At 34.1% G+C, this 24,366-nt stretch overlaps 1 pseudogene; it reads left to right on the top strand.

Moving 5' to 3' along the window:
• LOC118541869 (protein SET-like) lies at positions 1 to 24,366 on the top strand (annotated as a pseudogene).

Genomic DNA, 24,366 nt, shown 5'->3' on the forward strand with positions numbered 1-24,366 from the left:
ATGAGTGCTGGTGTATCTGAGCTCCACAGACCTGCAACAATTTGGAAGACAGTTCTTGGTTGGCCACCACCCATAGGGTACTATACAGAGAGCAGAATGAAACACAACCCCAGTTTTCCTGTGAAAAAGGCCTATTTACGTAGCTTGAAGATTCATCCTGAGGGACAGACTTCAGGTTTCACATACATCTAGAAGTTAAGGGGGCACTCCTGGAGAACATAGGCAAGGAGACACCATCCTTGTGTACCTCCCTGGGCTAACTACGTTTCAATGAGACTTCCCAGAAAGAAGTTTATATACTCATCTGGAGCCTCAATTGTTCAAATTGTTGCCTATGGGACACCTACAGATCTCCTGGTCTGGTGGCCAGCAGGGATCTATAGGCCTATATATATTTTCATACTTTAAAAGTTGTTGCCTTACGGTCTAGCTTCCAATCATCCTGAAACTATGTGTTAAATGAGATTCCTCCCCTTAGATCACAGAAAGATCTTGGTACATCCTCAACAACAGGATCATATCAAGAATAAATCAGGCAGTTTAGATAATCATAAAGGTTTGAGAGACAACCAAGAGCTAATGCAAGGTTGAAAGAGAAGGAATATTACCTACACAAGGCTCTTCCTTCAAAACTGAGAGACATAGCTGTTTCACCTAATCCATAGAAACAAAGACAGAGTCAACCAAACTGAGGAAACAAATATGTTCCAAATAGAAGAACAAGACAAAACCTCACAAAAAGACCTCAGTGATACGGAGGTTGAAGAATTCAAAGTAATGGTCATAAAGATACTCAACAAACTCAGTAGAAGAATGGATGAAAACAGTGAGAACTTCACAAAGAGAAAGAAAACATAAGAAACTACCAAACAGAAGTCAAAGAGTTCAAGAATATAATAACTGAACTGAAAAACATACTAGTTGTTCAAAAGTGGACTGGATGAAGTAGAAGAGCAGCAAGATCAGCAAGCAGGAAGATAAAGTAATGGAACTCACAAAGATATAGAAGCAAAAAAAAAAAAAAAGAATTTTAAAAAATGAAGATAATGTTAAGGCGCCTCTGGGACAGGATTAAGCCAAATAACATTCACATCATTGGGGTCCCAGAAGGAGAACAGAGAGAAATGGAAAGAAACTATATTTGAAAAAATAATGACTGAAAACTTCCCTAAACTGGAAAAGGAAACAGACAGCCAGGTCTAGGAATCCCAAATAACATAAACCCAAAGATAGCCATAGCAAGACACATTATAATTAAAATGTCAAAAGTTAAAGATAAAAAAGAATCTTAAAAGCAGTAAGAGAAAAACACAATTTTATGTACACAGGAAATCCCATAAAGCTATCAGCAGATTTCTCAACAGAAATTTTACAAGCCAAAAGGGGTGACAACATACTCAAATGCTGAAAGAAAAAACTTCCAATCAAGAATATTCTACCAGGCAAGGTTATCATTTCAGATTTGAGGAAGAGATTAAAATTTTTCCAGACAAGCAAAAGCTAAAGGAGTTCATCATTACTAAGCTGGACTTACAAAAAAATATTAAAAAGACCTCTTTAAGCTGAAAAGAAATGGCACTAATAGCAAGAAAACACATGAAAGTAAAAATCTCATGAAAAGGGTAAATGTATAGTACAGATGGTAGATTAATCATTACAGAGCTACTAGTAAGGTAAAAAGACAAAAATAGTAAAATTAAAACTACAACATTTATTAAGGAAAACACTAAAATAAAAGATGTAAAAAGTGACATCAAAACATAAAATATGAAGGAAGGAATAAAAATGTAGAGTTTTGGAATGTGTCCTAATTTAAGTTGCTACCAACTTAAAATAGACTGTTATATATATAGGAAGATACCTGTTAATCTAATGATAGCCCTGAGGCAAAAACTTATAGTAAATACAGAAAAAAAATGAAGAATGAATCTAAATATAACACTGAAGAGAGTAATCAAAAAAGAGAAAGAGAAGAAGAAACAGAGATGAACTACAAAAACAGCAAAAAACATTTTTAAATGACAATAAATATACACTTATCAGTAATTACTGTAAATGTAAACAGACTAAATTCTCCAATCAAAGGACATAGAGTGGCTGAATGATAAAAAAAAAAAAACAAGACATATCTACATGCTGCCTAAATGAGACTCACTTTAGAAGAACCGCACAAACTGAAAGTGAAGGGATGGAAAAAGATACTCCATGAAAATGGAAACAAAAAGAAAGGTGGTGTGTAACTATATTCTTATTAGTCAAAATAGCTTTTAAGACAAAGACTGTAATAAAAGACAAGGGGGCACTACATGATGATAAAGGAGTCAACATAGCAAGAAGATACAATATTTATAAATACATATGCACCTAACACAAGAGCACCAAAACATATAAATAGAATATCAACAGCTCTAAAGGGAGAAATTCACAGGAATACAATACTAGTATGGGATTCTAATACCCCAGTAACATTAATAAATGGATCATCCAGACAGAAAATCAATAGGGAAACATCAGCCTTAAATGACAAATTAGACCAGATGGGCTTAATAGATATATACAAAACATTTCATCCAAAATCAGCAGAATACACATTCTTCTCAGGGGCACATGAAACATTTTCCAAAACAAATCATATGTTAGGCCACAAAACAAGTCTCAGTAAATTCAAGAATAATGAAACTGTATCAAGCATCTTTCCAATAACAATGGTATGAAACTAGAAATAATTTATAATAAGAAAACTGGAAAAACTACCAATACACAGAGATTACACAACTTGCTACTGAAAAAAAGCACTCAACAAAATTTAACATCCATTTACGATTAAAAACGCTCAACAAAGTAGGTATACAGGGAACATACTTCAACATCATCAAGGCCATATATGACAAACCCACAGCTAATATACTCGGCTGTCAAAACCTGAAAGCTTCTCCTCTAAGACCAGGAATAAGAAAAGTAGGGGTGCCCGGGTGTCTCAGTCAGTTATGCATCTGACTCCTGATTTTGGCTCAGGTCATGATCTCAGGGTTATGAGATTGACCCCGAGGTCAGGCTCCACATTGGTTGTGGAGCCTACTTAAGATTCTCTCTCTCCTTCTCCCGTACCCCCTCTCCCTTCTCCTTGTAAAAAAAAAAAAAAAAAAAAGGAAAAAAGAAAAGAAAAAAGGAATAAGACAAGTATGCCCATATCCAGTTTTATTCAACACAGAATTAAAAATTCTCACCAGAGCAATTGGGCAAGAAAAAGAAATAAAAGGCACCCAAATTGGGAAAAAATAAAACTTTCACTATTAGCCAATGATACTACATATAGAAAACCCTAAAGACTCCAGCAAAAAAACTGTCAGAATAAGTGAATTCTGTAAAGTTGTAGGATACAAAATTAATACAAAAAATGTTACATTTCTATACACTAATAAACTATCAGATAGAGAGATCAAGAAAATAATCCATTTATAGTTGCATCCAAAAAAGTTATAAAATACCTAGGAATGAATTTAATCAAGCAGGTGAAAGACATGTACTCTGAAAACTCTAAGACACTGATAAAAGAAACTGAAGAAGACACAAATAAATGGAAACTATTCCATGCTCATGGAATGGAATAATTAATATTGTTAGAATGTACATATTACTAAAGTAATCTATTTTGTGATCTAGTAAATTAAATCTAGATTTAATGCAATCCCTATCAAAATTCCAATGGTATTTTTCACAGAGCTAGAATCAATAATTCTAAAATTTGTATGGAACCACAAAAGACCCCGAATAGCTAAAACAATCTTAAGAAGAACAAAGCCAGGGGTATAATACTCTCTGATTTCAAACTATATTACAAAGCTATAGCAACCAAAACAGTATGATACTGGCATAAAAACAGATACATAGATCAATAAAACAGAATAGAGAGCCCAGAAATAAACCTGCACATATATGGTCAATTAATCTATGACAAAGGAGGCAAAAATACACAATTGAGAAAGGACAATCTCTTCAATAAATGGTGTTGGGAAATCTAGACAGCGACATGCAAAAGAAAGAACCTGGACCATTATAATACACCATGTAAAAAAATTAATTCAAAATAGATTAAAGATTTCAATGTAAGACCTGAAATCATAAACTCCTCTAAGAATATATAGGTGATAAACTCCTTGACATTGGTCCAAGTGATATATTTTTGGATTTGACGCCAAAGGCAAGGGTACAAGCTAAAATAAGTAAATGGGACTACATAAAACTAAAAAGCTTTTGCACAGTGGAAGAAACCATCAACAAATACTAAAAATTACATGTCAACAAATTAGACTGCCTAGAAGAAGTGGATAAATTCTTAGAAACATACAATCTACCAAGACTGAATCATGAAGAAACTAAATATGAACAGACCAGTTATGAGTAAGGATGTTAAAGCAGTAATCAAAAACATTATATTCATTACAACACATATAACTTTTGCTAGCAGGCATGTAAAAGAACATTAATTTGCATATCTTGACATTTTTAATCATGTAAGAAACAGCAAAACAAATATTTATCTAATCAGACCACAAAGGCTGTCAAAGGTAAATAAAGTGTTAATCTTAAATACATTGTACTCAAAGCATAACCATTTGCAAAAACAGAATTCCACAAAAGCCGATGATTACATTTTTTTAAAAGATTTTGTTTAGGGGTGCCTGGGTGGCTCAGTTGGTTAAGCGACTGCCTTCAGCTCTGGTCATGATCCCGGAGTCCCGGAATCAAGTCCCACATCGGGCTCCCTGCTCAGCGGGGAGTCTGCCTCTCCCTCTGACTCTCTCCCCTCTCATGCTCTCTCTCATTCTCTCTCTCTCAAATAAATAAAATCTTAAAAAATAATACAAATAATAAAGATTTTATTTATTTGAGAGAGAAAGAGAGACAGAGATAGCGACAGAAGATAGAGCATGAGCAGGGAGGAGAGGGAAAAGCAGGCTCCCCACTGAGCAGGGAGTCCAATGCAGGACTCAATTCCAGGACCCTGGGATCATGACCTGAGCTGAGGGCAGACACTTAACCAACTGAGCCACCCAGGCGCCCCCGATCATTACTTTTATATTTAATTAGGGAATATATATATATATCAAGTAGTGCATATTATGTCTTAATATGAACACACATATCTGTATAATTGCATAAATAGTAAATTTTTTCTAATTCTTCACAATATAGGAAAATTACTGAACGTCTAGCAATAGTTCTCAAGTTAATTGAATTTCTTGGCATTCTTTTATTCCATTCTCTAAACTACCAACAGAAAATAAACAGTTTTTAATTGTATCATGATAGAAAATGAATTTCACTATTTGCTGAAGAACAAATCCAAGCTAATACTTGTAAATTTTCTTTAAAGAACCAAAATTAAAATTAGCTTAAAAAACATTGTGGATTCAGCATAAAATTTATTTAAAAACATATACACTAAAATGGTGGTTCTCAGACTTTACAATGCTTAAGAATCATATGGAGAACTTGTTAAAAGAATTTCTTGACTCAGCCCCAGATAATTCAGGTTGTGTATGTGAAGGTGGGAGCTATGAATCTGTGTTTCTAATACATTTATAGGCAATACTGATGCTGCTAGCCCTAGAAACATTATTTGGAAACTACTGTTTTAAAACACCAAGCATTTTCTGAAGATTTTGAGCAGATGTTAGGGGGGAAAATGGTGATTAAAAAGATAAAACAGATACTTACGAGTTATTTTTCCTTAGAATTAATAACAAAATGAAAAACTTTGTTAATGTACTTATAAAAATAAAAGATTCTAATTCAAACTCAGGAAAGAATGGATGAATCACGCCTAGATTTTAACATTAGCTCTACCCATTAGTTTGTGACTTTAAGTTACTGAAATTTCTCGGACTCAGCCTCTCTCTGCTATGTGCCTCTATTAAAATATAAAATATTGTGAAGAAGAGCAAATAAGTCTTTGGGAAATTGCTTTAACTAAAGCTAATCCCTGATATGTGCCTTGGCATGGATATTATCTTATAAAAGAATATTTTAATGAACTAATGTCTGTCTCAAAAAGCCATTGTTGAGCTTTATTTATTCGTGAATTATATAGGATCATGCTTTATTCTCTAATTTTCATTAATGTTTAAGTTGGAAGACTTTTGTCAATCGGCTTACCTCTGTTTTTAACCATTCAATATATCGCCATGTAAAAATAAAATGACATCAAAATCATTTATCCTAATAGACTGTGATGTTAAATAGAAATATTTCTGAAAGTTTTAGATGTCTAACTATTTATATTTATCTGACACTAGGATTAAAGTCTGGGGGGATGTAGGTGGGAAGAATGATCAAGTGTCTGGATTCATAATTTGTTAACTATAAAATGCCTCTCTCAATTTTACTCTATCCCTTCCATTTTCAATTTAATAGTTAACACATTAACCTCCTCTGCTAAGGGATAAAGAGGCATTATTAGTCTGAACTCATTTTACTAATCCATTATCTTTTGATATATTTTAATGACAAGTGATAAGATGTATGTGACCAAGTTGGATGAGTCCTAAGAATAATTCTATAGAAAAATTCTGGAACAGATTTCATTCAAGATAAAAACACACAAAAAAGGAGACTAGTCCTATATAAAAAGAAAAAGACATTTTTTGCCTATACCTCCCTTTAAGACGGAATGTGTGGTATGACTGGGGCTGCAGGAGCCCTCTCGTAAACATGAGACAACAAGCTCCCTTTCTCCAGGTACTTTGTAATGTGAAATAATGGAATATCTTGAGTGAGTGAACCACTGTTGGTCCAATGAACTGCTATTTGCTGCCAAAATTTTACAACTAGTAAAGAATTTTAATGTATTTTAGCAGCTATGTTCAACATTTTTTAAAGGAAAAGTGATTTGCTGAACTAAACTAGTCTCACAAAAATACGATATATGCATATAGGATATTTAAGATATATGGAACAGCATTTCACTGAACTGATCTGCATGTACATTCTCATACTACATCAAAAATTCATGGAAGAGGCAGTGATGTCATCACAGACCTCAGTCTCCTTTTTGTGAATAGTAACTGTCATCTCATTACTTGTCTCAATATAATAGGAAAAAATACATATATTTTAAGATATAAATCCAGAGCAACCAAACAAATAATTTTTCCTTATTTAAACATGTTACTATTCACATATAAAAATGATTATTTAGATTGGAAAATAAGAGATTTATAAATCAAATGTAGAAAAAAAATACTCCACTCCTGTTAAAACTGCTGTCTCTTTGGGGCCCCTGGGTGGCTCAGGGGGTTAAGCATCTGCCTTCGGCTCAGGTCATGATCCCAGGGTCCTGGGATTGAGTCCCGTATCGGTCTCCTTGTTCAGTGGGGAGCCTGCTTCTTCCTCTCCCTTTGCCCCTCTCCCCCACTCATGTTCTCTCTTGCTTGCTCTGCTCTCTCAAATAAATAAATAATAATCTTAAAAAAACTATTGTCTCTTTATCACTACTGAAAAATATGTATGTTATATACATATTAATATATTCATGTGAACAAGCCTGTATATACATACATACACAAATATGGAGAAATACTATTTTTTCTTTAGTTAAAATAAAATCTTATAAAGAACACCATTTCATTTTTATCACAATTGTAAATGCCATTTTTCAAACAGAAAAACTATGCATGTGCTATTAATAAAGGCATGTACACTTGCAACTAGTAGTTAATTAAGTTCTGGACATCTGATGCACAGCATAGTGATAACAGTCAATAATACAGTATTATAAACTTCAAATTTGCTAATAGAGTAGATCTTAAACGTTCTTACCCCCCAAAAAAAGAAATAGTAATCATGTGACATGATAGAGGTGCTAGCTAACATTAATGTGGTAATCATATTGCATTATATAAATGTGTCAAATCAACATGCTGTACATCTTAAGAGTAGTTTTAAATTTTTTAAGTGGCTGAAAAATGTGAAAGAAAAATAATATTTCCTGGCATGTGGAAATTATATGAAATTAAAATTTCAGAATCTATAAATAATATTTTTGGAACATAAGTTCTTTTTTTTATTGTGGCAAGAACTCTTAATAGGAAATATATCCTATTAACACAATTTTATTTTATTTTATTTTTTTATTTTTTTAAAGATTTTATTTATTTATTCATTAGAGACAGAGAGGGAGAAGCAGGCTCCCAAGGAGCAGGGAGCCCGATGCGGGACTCGATCCCAGGACCCCGAGATCATGACCTGAGCCGAAGGCAGACGCTCAACCATCTGAGCCACCCAGGCGCCCCTATTAACACAATTTTAAGTACACAATAAAATATATAGACAAAATGTACACACATCTCTAAATCTTATTTATCTTGATTAGCTGAAACTTTTTACCCACTTTGTACAGTAACTTCTCATTTTTGTCTCCTCCCAGGCATCACTCTACTCTCTGTCTCTGAGTTTGACTATTTTAGATACCTCATCTGAGCCGAATCATACAGGAATTGTCCTTTTATAACTGGATTTTATGTGGAATAACATCCTACAGGTTCATCTGTGTTATTCAAAATGGTACGATTTTCATATTTTCAAAGCTAAATATTATTCCACTGTGTGTGTGTGTGTGTGTATGTGTGACAATTTCTGTATCTATTAGTCTGACAGATATTTAAGTTGTTTCGTATCTTGGCTGTCATGAAAAATGCTTCAGTGAACACAGAAGTGCAGATATATCTTCCAGATTCTGGTTTTAATTCCTTTGGATATATATACTCCCCAACGGAATTACTAGATCATATGGTAGTTCTATTTTTAATTTTTTCAGGAATTTCCACACGGTTTTCCATAGCAGCTACACCATTTTACATTCTTATCAATAGTACACAGGGTTCCAATTTCTTCACATCCTCACTAATGCTTATTACTTTTGTTGTTTTGATAATATCCATCCTAATAGGTGTAAGATGATATCTCATTGTGGTTTCGATTTGCATTTCCCTGACAATTAGTAATGTTGAGCTTTTTTCTTTTTTTCTTTTCATATACCTGCAAGCTATTCATATGTAGTCTTTGGAAAAAATGTCTATTCAAGTCCTTTGCCCATGTTTTAATCAGGTTACTTGCTTTTTTGCTATTGAGTTGAAGGACTTCTCTGTATGTTTTGGACAATTAACCCCTTTATTAGATACATGGTTTGAAAGATTTTTCTCCCATTCCATAGGTTGCCCTTCCACAGGTTGTTTCCTTTTCTGTGCAGAAGCTTTTTACTTTGATGTAGTCCCACTGTCAATTTTTGCTTTTGTTATCTTTGATTTTGGTGTTTTATCCAAAGTATCTTTGTCAAGATCAATATCATAAAACTTTTGCCTATGCTCCTATGTTTTCCTCTAGGAGTTTCAATTTCAGGTCTTATATCTAAGTCTTTAATCCATTTAGGTGTTTTTTTGTGTATGGGGTCAGATAAGGACCCAATCTCATTCTGTTGCATGTGGATATCCAGTTTTCCCAGTATCATTTGATGAAACTATCCTTTCCCCATTGTATATCTGGCAACTTTATTGAAGATCAATTGACCATATAGGCATGACTTTATTTCTGGGATCTCTATTCTATTCCACTGGTCTATATATTGTTTTTATGCCAGTATCACATTGTTATAATAACTGTAGCTTGAGGCCACAGAGCTTGAAGAGCCTAAAATATTTACTATTTGTCCCTAGACAGTAAAGGTTCACCCACCCTGAACTAGACAAAAATTTGACTTCAGGAGATATCCACCCTCACCATAATCCCAGGGAGAATTCTACTAGTGAATTATTTTTATTTTTATTTTTTTAAAGATTTTATTTATTCATTTGAGACACAGAGATACAGAGAGAGAGAGAGAAAGCATGAGCAGGGAGAGAGGCAGAGGGAGAGGGAGAAGCAGGTTCCTTGCCGAGCCAGGAGCCCGATACGGGGCTCGATCCCAGGACCCTGGGATCATGACCTGAGCTGAAGGCAGACACTTGACCATCTGAGCCACCCAGGCGCCCCTCTACTAGTGAATTATGATACAAAGCCATTGTATCTAAAAATAGTGGTTGGCACTGCTATAATCCTTTGGATTGGTCATTGACCATGGAGGCCATGACCCATTGAAGTTGCTGGAGTCTAATCTCTTAAGCATCTCTGAGTAATATAGTTTTTATCAGCCCAATACCATCTTCCAAAGAAGGGTGCAGATGTGAGCTACTAACAGCCAAAAGTTGTTACTGCTAGGAAATTAGTGTCCTGGCCTGGTAAATGGCATCTGGGCAGTACAACAACAGCATCTGTTACAGACAGCAACACTAGTGTCTTACTTATATGGAAATGCTTTCAGTGCAAGCCATGTGTCTGAATAGCCAGAATATATAATATTTGCATCCTTAAAACTCAAGAACTGATACATGTAGTGTTATAGCATTCTTAGGAATATAACTGGCAGCATCAATTACGATTACACATATGCATACCCTTTAAGCTAACAATCCCACTCGGGGAAATTTCTCTATCCATACACCAGAAAATATTTACAAGGAAGTTTAATGAAACATTTTAATGATATTTACAAAGAGCTTATCACAGAAAAATTGTTGAACTGTTCATAATCAAATGAAATAAGCTAGAAAAATTGTAAAAATATATGCTAACATGTTAGCAAGAATTGTCTTTGAGTGATAAACAGTATTTGCTTCTCTCATTTCTTATTTCTGAATATGTTGTTTCTATGAATTATATATATATATATATGTCATAGATTGTATGAGCTATACAATCAATGGAATATTTAAAAATTTTTTATTATGGAAATGTTTAAACATAACAAAAAAGAGAGAACACAGTAAAATAAATACCTGTACGCATCACTTAGATGTCAGTTGCTGACATCATGTCACAATTCTTTTATTTTATTGCTGTTGCTGAAGTACATTAAAGATACCAAGACATTTCACTCCCAAATACTTCAGAATTCATCTCTAAAACATAAAGATATTTCTAAATAACCAAAATATCATAAAACTTCTAGCAAAATGATTAATTTGTGGATTTCACCTAATAACCATTCCTATTCAAATTTCCCCAATTATCTTTTTCTCAATTTTAAAAAATTGTGGCAAAATACAAAAACATAAAATATATCATCTGAAGCATTTTTAAGGGTATAATTCAGTGGTATTAGGTAGATTCATACTGTAGTATAACCATTACCACCATCCATCTCCAAAACTATTTTCATCTCAAAAAAATGAAAATCCGTACCCATTAAACAATGACACCCCATTGCTCCTTCTCCTCCGCCTCTGGCAACCATCATTCTACTTTCTGTCTCTATGATTTTGATTACCCTAAGTACTTCATTAAGTAGATGCATACAGTATCTGTCTTCTTATGACTGGCTTATTTCACTTAGCATAATGTCCTCAAGGTCCCTCCATGCTGTAGCGTGGCAGAATCTCCTTCTTCTAAAGCTTGAATAATATTCCACTGTATGCATACAACAGTTTGCTTATCTATTTGTTTACTACAGACTTGCTTCCACACTTCAACTACAGTTAATAAGCCTGCTATAAACATGAAAGTGCAGATATTTCTGACACCCTTCTAATTTTTTTAGTATATACCCAGGAGTGAGATCACTTAATCATTTGGTAAATCTATTTTTAATTTTTTGAGGAGCTGCCATAATGTTTTGTACAGCAGCTATATCATTTTAGATTCTCATCAACAGTGCACAAGAGTTCCAACTTCTCCAAATCCTTGCCAATTTTTATTTTCTGTTTTTCATAGAAGTGATTCTAATGGGTGTGAAGTGGTATCTCATTACAGTCTGCATTATCAGTTCCCTAATAATTAGTGACATTGAGCATCTTTTCATGTGCTCACTGTGTATTTGCATATCTTCTTTGGAGAAATTTATAGTCAAGTACTTTGTCCATTTTTTAATGCAGGTGTTTGATTTTTTGTTGTTGAATTTTAGGAGTCTCTATATATTCTGGACAGTAAAATCAGACACATGATTTGCAAATATTCTCTCCCATTATGTAGGTTACCTTTTACTCTGTTGATAGTATCTGTTTTCAATTTTCATTAAGTCCAATTTGTCTATTTTTTCTTTTACTGCCTTTGCCTCTGGTGTCAGATCTAAGAAATCATTGTTAAACCCAATGCTGTGAAACTTTCCCCCTATGTTTTCTTCTAAGAGTTTTGTAATTTTAGGTCTTACATATAGGGCTTTGGATCCATTTTAATTTTTGTACGTGGCTTTAAGTAAGGATCCAACTTGTTTCTCCTACATGTGGATGTCCAGTTTTCCCCAGCATCATTGGTAGAAGATACTGTCCTTTTTCCATTGAATTGTCTTGGTACCCTTGTCAAAAATTATTTGGCCATATACAAGGGTTAATTCTGGGCCCAATACCACATTGTTTTGATTACCATAGCTTTAAAATAAGAAAGTGTGAGCCCTCAGGCTTTTCTTGGCTGGTTTTGTATTTACAGAAATTTGTCCATTTCATCAAGGTCATCCAAATTTTTGCCATGCAATTATTGAGAATAATCTCTTAAAATCTTTTTTTTTTTAATTTCTGTAGAATTGGTAGTAATGTCTCCACTCTCATTTCTGATTTTAGCAATTTAAGTGTTTTTTCCTTAGTCAATCTAAGTAAAGATTTGTCAATTTTGTCGATATTTTTTAAGAGCTAAATTTTTGGTTTTGTTGATTTTCTCTATTGTTTTTCCCATTTTAGTCTGCTCTAATTTTTATTATTTCTTCCTTTTTTCTAGCTTTGTGTTTAGTTTGTTCCTCTTCCTTTAGTTCCACAAGTTATAAAGATAGGTTGTTGATTTAAAACCTGTCTTCTTTTTTAATGTGAGCTTTTATAGCTATAAATTTCCTCTTTGGCATTGCTTTTTCTATGTCCCGTAAGTTTTGGGATGCTGTGTTCTCATTTTCATTTATTTCTATTTATTTTTTAATTTCCCTCATGATTTTTTCTTGGACCCATTGATTTTTTAAGAGTATGTTGTTTAATTTCCTTAAATTCGTGTATTTTCCAGTTTTTCATCTGTTACTGACTTCTAACTTCATCCTGTTATGGTCGAGATGATACTTTGTATGATATCTATCTTTTTAGATCTACTGAGACTTAATTTATGGCCAAAATATGTTATATCCTATAAAACATCCCATATGTATTTGAGAAGAATTTGTATTATTGCTGCTGTTTATGCAGAGTGTCCTGGATATGTCAGTCAGACCTAGTAGTTTTATTGTGCTGTTCATCAAATCCTCTATGACCTTACTTATCTTTTATCTGCTTGTTCCATTCACTGATAGTGGGGTATTGAAGTTTCTAAATATTATTACTGATATTTTTGTCTATTTTCTCCTTCATTTCTATCCATTTTTGCTTCATATATTCTGATGGTCTATTATTAGGCACATAAATATTTATAATGTCTTCTTGATGCACTGACCATTTTATTAACACAGAATGTCCTTTTTTGTCTCTTATGAACTTTCTTAATATAAAGTCTATTTGTATGATATTAATATAGCCACTCCTGCTCTTGCATTAATATCTTTTTCCATCCATTCACTTTCAAATCATTTGTATTTTTGGTTCTAAAGTCAGTCTCCTATAGATAACATATAGTTGAATCATGGTTATTGTTGTTTTTTAAATATATTCTGCCAATCTGTATTTTGATTGGAGCTTAAACCACTTAAAGTAATTACAGATAAGGAAGGGCTTACTCCTCTCATTTTGCTATTTGTTTTCTATTTGTCTGACAGTTTTTTTGGTCCCTCACTTTTTGAATTACTGTCTTCTGTTTAGTTTTTTTATAGTTCCCTTCTCATTTCCTTTTGTGTATACTCTATAGCTTTATGTGTTTGTGTTACAATGGGAATTACACTTAACATCCTAAAGTTATAACATTCTAATTTTAATTTATATAATCTCAATAACATACAAAAGCTCTGTTCCTTTTATAGCTCTGCCCCACCTACTTCAGTTGTCACAAAATTATATCTTCATACATTGTGTGTCTAATAACACAAGCTAATAATAATTTTCAAAAGCATTAGTCTCTTATGTAGAAAACAAAATGTGGAATTATAAACCAAAGTTACAATATGAGTTTATAATTACCCATGTATTTACTTTTACTGCAATCTATATATCTTCATATCACTTTGATTTACCACCTAATGCCCTTTCACTTAAACCTGTAAGCCCCCATTTAATTTTCTGTAGAGCACATCTGGTAATAATGGACTCCCTCTGCTTTTGTTTACCTGGAAACTATTAATTTCTTCCTCACTTTTGAAGAACAACTTTTTGGATATAGGATTCTTGGTTGACAGTTTTTATTTTCTTTTAAAATCAGCCCACTATCTTTGGCCCTCCAAAATTTCTGATGAGAATCTGTTAATCTTATTGAGGATCCCTTGTATGGGATGAGTCACTTCTTTGTTGATGCTTTCAAGATAGCCTCTTTGTCTATGGCCTTTGACATTTTGATTATAATGTGTCTTGGTGTGGGTATCTTTGAGTTCATCATACTTGGAAGTTTGTAGAGCTTTTTAGATGTTTACATTCATATATTTCATCAAATATGGAAAATGATCTGCTACTGTTTCTTCAAATATTCTCTTTCTTCTCTTTCTATTCCCCTTTAAGTCTCCCACTAAAAAATGTTGATCCATTTGATGAATTCTGTTCACTTTCTTCATTTTTCTATTCCTCAGAATCAATAATTTCAACTGTTCCATCTTTGTGTTCCTGATTCTTTCTACCTGCTTACCTGAGCCCATGAATCCCTCTAGTGAATTTTTCACTTCAGTTATTGTACTTTCCCGATCCAGAATTTCTTTTTCATGTCTTTTTAGGTTTTCTCTTTATTGATATTTCTATTTTTATCATACATTATTTTCTTGACATTCTCCAGCTCTTCCCTGATCTTTAGGCATCTTTAAGACAGTTGTTTTACAGTCTGTCTAGAAGTTTTGCCATCAAGTTTTTCTCATATACAATTTCTGTTGATTTTTTTCCTTTGAATGGTACATACTAACCTGTTTCTTTATATGCCTTATGATTTCTTTTAACTGAAGACCAGGCATTTGATTCAATTAATATGGTAAATCGGGAAATCAGATTATCTCCCTCCCCCAGGGTTTCCTAGGTTTTGTTTCTTCTGATTTTATTAATGTAGGCTGTCTTGATGCTGAGGATCAGCCTAAGGCATCTTTTCAGAGATAGCACCTTTCCCTGGACTTGCCTGCTGACTTTCTAATTTCTCCTGTATATGCAGTTGCTTTTGAATGTCCTAGTCTTCAATGTCTGGCTCCCAAAAGGGAAAGAAGAGAAAAAAGAAGGAGAAAAAAGGTGCTGATTGTTTAAATCCCCTAGGTGTTACTTAGTTGGAGGGTGAGGGGCTTGTAAGAATAAGGGGAGATGCAGTAAAAATTGCCCCCCTTCCTATTTGTCTACACCTCTGAGATCCTAAGTGTCATATCAGCCATCAGAACACTGATCCCCAATATTTAGAGAATAGGGTCCTTATTGCCTACCCTGGCTTTTACAATCTGTGAAAAGCTCCTCTAAGAACAAACGCACAGCTGCCTGCCACAGGGCTGGAGGATGGGGTATGGGTGGCTACCACTAAACTAAGAGCTGAAATTGACCAAAGTTTACCACCATTTATTGTCCATGCCTTCTTCCCACTTTTATGTACTACTTAAACTAAATCAGAGTAACTTGACCATTAACTCAATAAACTTAAAATGATATACATCATTACTTGTTTTCCTAATTTTGTATTCTGCACATATTTTTTTTCAAATGGCCAGCAAACATATATAGAATAAATTTAAATTATATTTTTTAAAAATTGAATTGCAACTAAATAATCAAGATTGTAATATTTCATATATAAACCCTAAAATCATTCAGATAGAAAGCATCTTCAATGTAAAAATACTATTCACTAGGGACATTTTATGTTATTAGTCATTTGTAATTATAAAACTATATATCCTTCATTACATTTATTGTTGAATGTGTTTTTAAAAATATTTGAGTGAGGGGCACCTGGGTGGCTCAGTCAGTTAAGGGTCTGCCTTTGGCTCATGTCATAATCCCTGAGTCCTAGGATCCATCTCAGCACCTCCCTGCTCTCTGCTCAGAGGGGAGCCTGCTTCTCCCTCTCCCTCTGTCCTTCCCATCCCCCTACCCCAGCTCCTGCTTCCTCTCTCATGCTCTCTGTCTCTCTCAAGTAAATAAATAAAATCTATATTTAAAAAAAGGAGTTTAAAGACAATCTCCTATTTAAAAAAACAAAAATATTAGTGAACTGAATGATGTGTCCTAGGCCAAACGATATCCCATCCCAGTTCTCTAAATTCTTCCTTCATTTCTCTAACAAATTACCCTGTATCAAGCACTGCTGAGGCTGCACAGTTGTAGAGAGCTTAGCGTATTAGATATTTGCACTTTGAGTTCGTGTGCTGTGATAAGACAAGGTCTCTAGAGAGAAGCTGACTTTCGGCAATTTGCAAAAATCTCTGTGGAAACTTTGCAGTTCGTTTAAATTTTTTTTCATAGAAAAGAAAGCCAAATTAGCCAGTGATAATATCCATGAGTAATCAAATTTTAATAAAACCAACAAAATAAACATCTGGTCTATATTAAATATTATAATAGTATTGCTGTTTATTTCAACATAAAAATTCATTTCTCTTTTCTAAAAATATAAGTCTACATGAAAATCCAAAAATACTTGGGAAATTTTCTCTTTACCACCTCCATAATTTGTTTTTCTCTTTCATTCTTGGAAATATGATATAGAAGTAGCTTAAAATGTCATATAGTCTACCTCTTTGTCTCCTAAATTATTCAAGAATGTAAATATCAATTCAGCCAACAAGAATATGTTGCTCTAGGTTAGTATACGGGAAAAAGAGATAGTAGAAAAGCAAATTAGGGGCGCCTGGGTGGCTCAGTCGTTAAGCGTCTGCCTTCAGCTCGGGTCATGATCCCAGGGTCCTGGGATCGAGCCCCCCATCGGCTCCCTGCTCTGCGGGAAGCCTGCTTCTCCCTCTCCCACTCCCCGCTTGTGTTCCCTCTCTCGCTGTGTCTCTGTCAAATAAATAAAATATTAAAAAAAAGAAAAGAAAAGAAAAGAAAAGCAAATTTAGAAAGCGTACATATTTTGGAAAATACCTGAGGAAAATGCTGTGTTACCACAGTCTGATAACCCGATTGATGTTATAGCTGTGAAATGAATATTAATTTCCTTCTACTTTGGACCGTATTTTTTTGTTTTTCTTGCCCAGGCTAAATTATTTTCATTCCAATGTGAAACCCAATTAAAATAATCATGCATTGGGGCGCCTGGGTGGCTCAGTTGGTTAAGCCACTGCCTTCGGCTCAGGTCATGATCCTGGAGTCCCTGGATCGAGTCCCGCATCGGGCTCCCTGCTTGGCAGGGAGTCTGCTTTGGCCTCTGACCCTATCCCCTCTCATGTGTTCTCTCTCTCTCATTCTCTCTCTCTCAAATAAATAAAATCTTTAAAAAAAAATAAATAAATAATCATGTATTGTAAAAGTTTAAGAAAATTACATAAGGCAAAACTTTTGTCACATCTAAAATTTCATTCATTCTTTCTTTTCATTCATTTAATAAGCACTCATTGATTTAGCAGTATACTGACATTTCAAAAAAAACAATAATGATGGCACTTAGGTCTTTCCGTCCAAAAAAATATAGCATACTTTAATGGTAGTTGGGTACATAAATGTATTCAAATAAGTAAGTTTACTAAATTATCAAAGGGGCTATTATAAAAGTTTGTATAGTGCCCATTTGAAGCCAGTAAAAACAAGAGGTCAATTCTATCTGTAAGAATAGTTTTGCTGTTCTATAATAATGCATTTATTCAGTGCATGTGTGTGTGTTGAACATTTGTAACTCAAAGCATGCACAAACATAAATAAGCCATATGAAGACAGAATTCTCCAAAGGGGTACTACATGATATTTCACAACAGAGGTTTGTGGATTCTGACAACATAAGCAAAAAAGTAGCTGTCAGTTTCCACATTGGCATTACTTTTTTAAACTTATGCTAAATTAAATGTCAGGGTAAATAGCCAAAGAAAAGATAAATAGATAGCTTTTTAATCAAAATGATAATAGAATTTTAATGTATTTCCCCACTGAGCTGTTTTATCCTTTCAACCATAAAGTAGTATTTTTTCTTGTATGCTACCTGTGATCTCTTCCATCATGATTACTTTGCCTATCCCACTCAATTTGATATTTCTCTGATCCTTCATTTATCACATTGTCTCAGTCTACTTAGTATGTCTTTTTCCTTGTGATTTCTTCCTTAGCTTGACATTTTCCAAAACCCAAGGGTAGAAATATGCTAAATTCAACACTTCTAAATAATTCCATCAATACTGTAAACAAATGAGAGCAACAGTGGCTATACTTCTATCAGAAAAAAATTACTTTAAGACAAAAACTGCCGCAAGAGACAAAGAACATTATATAATGATAAAAAGATCAATTCACCAGGATATGAATCAATTACAAATATATATTCACCCATCAACAAAGCACCTAAATATAAAAAAGCAGACATTACCAAAAATGAAAAGAAAAAGAGACAGCCATAAAGTAATAGTAGGAGACTTCAATACACTACTTTCAACAATGCATAGAACATGCAGACAGAAAGTCAGTAAGGACATAGTGGACTTGAACAACATTACAGATCAAATGGACCTAACAGACATACTCAGAACCTTCTACCCAGTGGCAGGGGCATATACATTCTTTTCAACTGCACATAGAACATTCTTCAGTATAAATCACATGTTAGGTTAAATACAAAGTTTTAACAAATTTATGAAGATGAAAATCACAGCAAGAATCTTTTCCCAACTACCATCAAATGAGGCTAGAAATCAACAGAAGAAAAACTTGAAAATTCAAAATATGTGAAAATTAAACCACACACTCTTGAACAACCAATGGTTCAAAGAAGAAATCATAAGGGAAATTAGAAAATATCCTAAGACAAATGAAAACAAAGCATTACATATCAAAATGTATGGGATACAGTAAAAGCAATACTAAGAAGGAATTTTATAGCAATAAATGTCCACATTAAAAAAAAATCTCAAATAAACAATTTAATTTTACACCTCAGGGAATAAGAACAACAAAAACTAAGCCAAAAGTTAACAGAAGGAAGGAAATAATAAAGATTAGAGCAGACATAAACAAAACAGAGAACAGAAAAATAGAAAAAAATCAAGCTTACACAGTCAATTTTTTTTTAAAAACTAGACAAACTTTTGGCCAAACTGAGAAAAAAGGGTGAAAACTCAAATGATATTGGAAATAAAAGAAAAGACATTACAACTGATGCCACAGATATAAAAAAGAATCACAAAAGACTGATTTGAACAACTGTATACCAACAAATTGGATAACTTAGTGGAAATGGATAAATTCCTAGAAAATTACAACCTACCAAGACTGAATTGTGAAAAAATAAAAAGCCTGTACAGATGAATAATGAGTAAGGAGACTGAATCAATAATTAAACGTCCCAACAAAGAAAAGCCTCACTGCTGTATTCCACTAAACACTTAAATGAAGAATTAATGCCAATCCTTCTCAAACTTGGCCAAAAAACTGAAGAGGAAGGAACACTATCAAACTTATTTTGTGATGACAGATTTATCTTGATACCAAATCCAGACAAAGACACTACAAAAAAAAAAAAAAAAAAGAAAAAAGAAAAGCAAGCAAGCAAGCAAAAGAAAAATAAAGGCCAACATCCCTAATAAGCATAGATGCAAAAATCTTCAACAAAATGTTAGCAAACTGAATTCACCAACACTTTATAAGGATCATACACCATGACCAATAGGATTCATCTATGGGATGCAAGGATGGTTCAACATATGCAAATTAATAAATTTAATACACTACATTAACAGAATGAAGGATAAAAAGCATATGATCATCTCAACAGATGCAAAAACATTATTTGACAAAATTCAACACACTTTTATATAAAATCTCTCAACAAACTAGGAAGAGAATAAAATTAAAACAAAATAATAAACGCCATATGTAAAATTTCACAGCTAACATACTCAGTGTTGAAATACTGAAAGCTTTTCCTCTAAAATCAAGAACAAGGTAAAGATACCTCTTCTCACTAATTCCATATCACACAGTACTATAAATCCTAGTGACAGAAATTCAGCAAGAGAAAGAAATAAATGATACCTAATTTGGAAAGAAGTAAAATTATATCTCTCTGCAGATGACATGATTTTGTATATAGAAAACCCTAAAGACTCCACTAAAAAAAAAGTGTTAGACTCAATAAATGAATTCAGTAAAGTTGCAGGATACAATATCAACATACAAAAATCAGTTACATTTCTATACAGTAAAACCAACTCTCTTAAAATTCAAAACTTAAGAAAATTTTTAAGAATTAAGAGAAAAATCCCATCTACAACAGCATCAAAAAGAATAAGATATTTTAATGTAAATATAATTTAGAATATAAAAGATTTATTTATACTTGAAAATTATAAAATATTGCTGAAAGAAATTAAAGAAGACACAATAAGTGGGAGGATACTCCAAGTTCATCAATTGGTTCAGAAACAAACCCAGAAACAAATATTGTCACCTCTTCTTTGCCAAGAGTGCCAAGAACCCATAAGGATAGTCTCTTCAACAAATGGTGCTGGGAAAACTGGATATCCATATGCAAAAGAATGAAATTGGTGTCTTATATCATATACAAAAACCAACTCAAAATGGATTAAAGACTTAAACATAAAACCTGTAAGTATAAATCTTCTAAAAGAAAACATAGGCAAAAGCTTTATGGCATTGGTCTTGTTGGCAATGATTTCTTGGATATGACTCCTAAAGAACAGACATTAGAAGCAAAAATAGACATGAGATTATAGCAAAGCAAAAAGCTTCTACCCCAAAAAGAAAACCATAAACACAATGAAAGGACAACATATGGAATAGAAGAAAATATTTCCAAATCATGTATCTGATATGGGGTTAATGTTCAAAATACATAAAGATGTTCAACTAAATAGCAAAAAACAAAACAAAATAAAAAACCAGAAGAGACCCCAAAACAACAAACAAAAATAAGCCAAATAGCTTGATTAAAAAATGAACAAAGAAGCTTAATAGACATTTCTCTGCAAAAAATATGCAAATAGCCAACAAGCATATAAAAAGAAGCTCAATATTATTAATCATCAGAGAAATGGCAATCAACATCATAATGAGATGTCGCTTCACAACTGTCAGGATGGCTATTATCAAAAATAAAAATAAAAGGGGCGCCTGGTTGGCTCAGTCATTAAGCATCTGCCTTCGGCTCAGGTCATGATCCCAGGGTCCTGGGATCTAGCCCCACATCGGGCTCCCTGCTCCGCGGGAAGCCTGCTTCTCCCTCTCCCACTCCCCCTGCTTGTGTTCCCTCTCTTGCAGTCTCTCTCTGTCAAATAAATAAATAAAATCTTAAAAATAAATAAAAAATAAAAAATAACAAGCGTTGGTGAGGATGTGGAGAAATTGTAACTCTAAATACTGTTGGTGGACTATAAAATGGTGAAGCCACTGTGGGAAACAGTATGATGCTTCCTGAATAAAAAATTAAAAATAGAACTATCATTAGCTCTAGCAATCCTACAGAAGTAGGCTATGTATCCAAAAGAACTGAAATCAAGATCTGCATTTCCATGGTTATTGCAGTATTATTTACAATAGCCAAGCTATGGAAGCAACCTAAATTTCCACTGTTAAAATCAAAACAAACACATACCAGCATTGAAAACTCTAAGCAGATAAAAGCAGTTTAGCATGCAAAGTATAATTAAACTTATTTTGCAAAACTAGCTTGACCCAAGTCATTTCTTATTTATGCCTCTGGAAATCATAAACAAAACTTACACTGTCTCCCAAGGTTAGTATGAAATAACTACTGACCAATTACCTATCATTTAGGAAAATTAAAATAACCAATCTCTGTAAAGGATAGACATTTAATGCCTTCTCACTATATAAGCCGCTTTTTAACTCACAATATATCCCTGAGTTTTCTTCTATGTTTTGGCTTCAGTGCCCCCAGTTCACAAACTATCTTTTTGGTGTGTGTGCAATAAACTTGGACAAATTGCTACTTTGGTGATTCACTGGTTTTACTTCTGCTGTTTTTGAACTTATGACACCATTGAAAGACTGATGGATAAAGAAAATGAGGCATTTACAGGCAAAATAATATTATTCAGCCTTAAACAAGAATGAAATTCTGCTATTTGCAATGACATGCATAAACCTATAGGCCGTTTGGTAAGTGAAATAAGCCAGTCAGAGGAGGGCAAATCAGGGATGATCTCACCTATATGAAGTATTAAAATGGGCAAACTGAGAAACAAATAAATGGTGGTTTCTAGGGGCTGGAATGAATGATATGGAGAGTTCTGTTCAAAGGGTATAGAGTTTCAGTTATTCAAGATAAGTAAGTTCTAGAGATCTACTGTACAATGTTATGCCTATAATTAACATTGTACCCTTTTTTAAAATTTGTTCAGAGGGTGGACCTCTTTTCTTCCTCCGATAAAGACAAAAACTATCACTTAATTTTTCAAAATTAAGAAAAATAATACCTGCTTTAAGATACCATAAGACCACTCGCTGCTGCTGATGTGAGGAGGAGGTGGCTCCCAGGAGAGGGAAAAGAGAGCTAGAGCACGAGGAGTAAGAAGAGCTAAACGCCTGCCTGCCACATCCTTGCCGCCACCAAGCCTCCGAAGGCGGAAACCAGGCTGACAGCACGCTGCGCCAGTCCAGTCGGTGAGCGTGCGTGCCTGGAAGAGAGGGCTGCGTGCGCAGTAGAGGAGGCGGGGCCAAGCACGCACGCATGCGTGGCTGAGCGGAAGCCGCTGGCATCTTCTTTACCGTCCCTTCTCATCGCCTCCCTGCTGCACTCTTCTCAACCCCCTGCAGGAGCAGCACCCTGTAAGCACCAGCTCCCTTAAATGGAGCTGAACACCAACCACGGTGGAATCGAGACCTCAGAAAAAGAACAACGAGAAGCATGGGATTAAGTGCAAATGAAATAGACTTAATGAACAAGCCAGTGAGGAGATTTTGAAAGTAGAACAGAAATCTAGCAAACTCTGCCAACCATTTTTTCAGAAGAGGCCGAATTGAGCAAGATAATCCCAAATTTCGGTGGAATCACATTTGTCAACCATCCACAAGTGTCTGTCTGCCTGCTTCGGGAGGAGGATGAAGAAGCACAATTTGACAAGAGTTGAAGTCACAGAACTTGAAGATATTAAATCAGGCTACAGAACCAATTTTTTGTTTTCACAAAAACCCTTACTTCCAAAACAAATTCTCTACAAAGAATTTCATATGAATGAGAGTAGTAATCCATCTTCAAAGTCCACTGAAATCAAATGCAAATTTGGAAAGGATTTGACCGAAATGTTCAAGTCATACACAAAATAAAGCCAGCAGGAAGAGACAGCATGAGGAACCAGAGCATTTCTTAACCTGATTTACTGACCATTTTGATGCAGGTGCAAATGAGTTAGGAGAGGTCATCAAAGATGATATTTGGCCAAATCCATTACAGTATAGTTTTTGACATGGATGATTAATATGAGAAAGGAGAAGAAAATGATGAAGAAAAAAAAGGATTGGAAGATACTGATGAGAAGGGGATGAAGATGATGGTGATGAAGATGATGATGGGGGAGGGGAGAGAGGATGATGAAGGAGATGACTAATGAACACTGATGGGATTCCAACCTTACTTTTTAAAATTTTCTCCAATCTCTGGGAACAAGTTGCAGTTTTTTTTTTTTGTCTTTCTTTCCTTCTTTCTTGCTTTCTTCTTGTACCTTGTGACCCTGTTTTTGAGGTTTTTGAGGAAAGAATGTCCTTTTTACCATGGTTCTTATTTGGGGGTGGGCTATACCTTGAGCAGAATATAGTGGGAAAAGAATCTCTACCCTTTTCTGTTCCAAATTCATTTTTGTTCCTTCCAGTCTTTAATAAAAACTATGGAATTGACACCACTCTGCTCTGGGAAAAAAGAAAACCCTCTGCTTCCTTATTTCTGCTGGAACCTGGAGGGTACTAGACCCCTGTGTAGTAGTGCATAGAATTCTGTTTTCCTCTTTCCTCTGTGTATTAGGCTCAGAGATTACACTGCCTCCCTATGTGAAAATGGACAGTTAGCACTTACCAACATGTATTTGTCTAC

This window comes from Halichoerus grypus, chromosome 4 (assembly GCF_964656455.1).
Source record: "Halichoerus grypus chromosome 4, mHalGry1.hap1.1, whole genome shotgun sequence".
NCBI lineage: Eukaryota > Metazoa > Chordata > Mammalia > Carnivora > Phocidae > Halichoerus > Halichoerus grypus.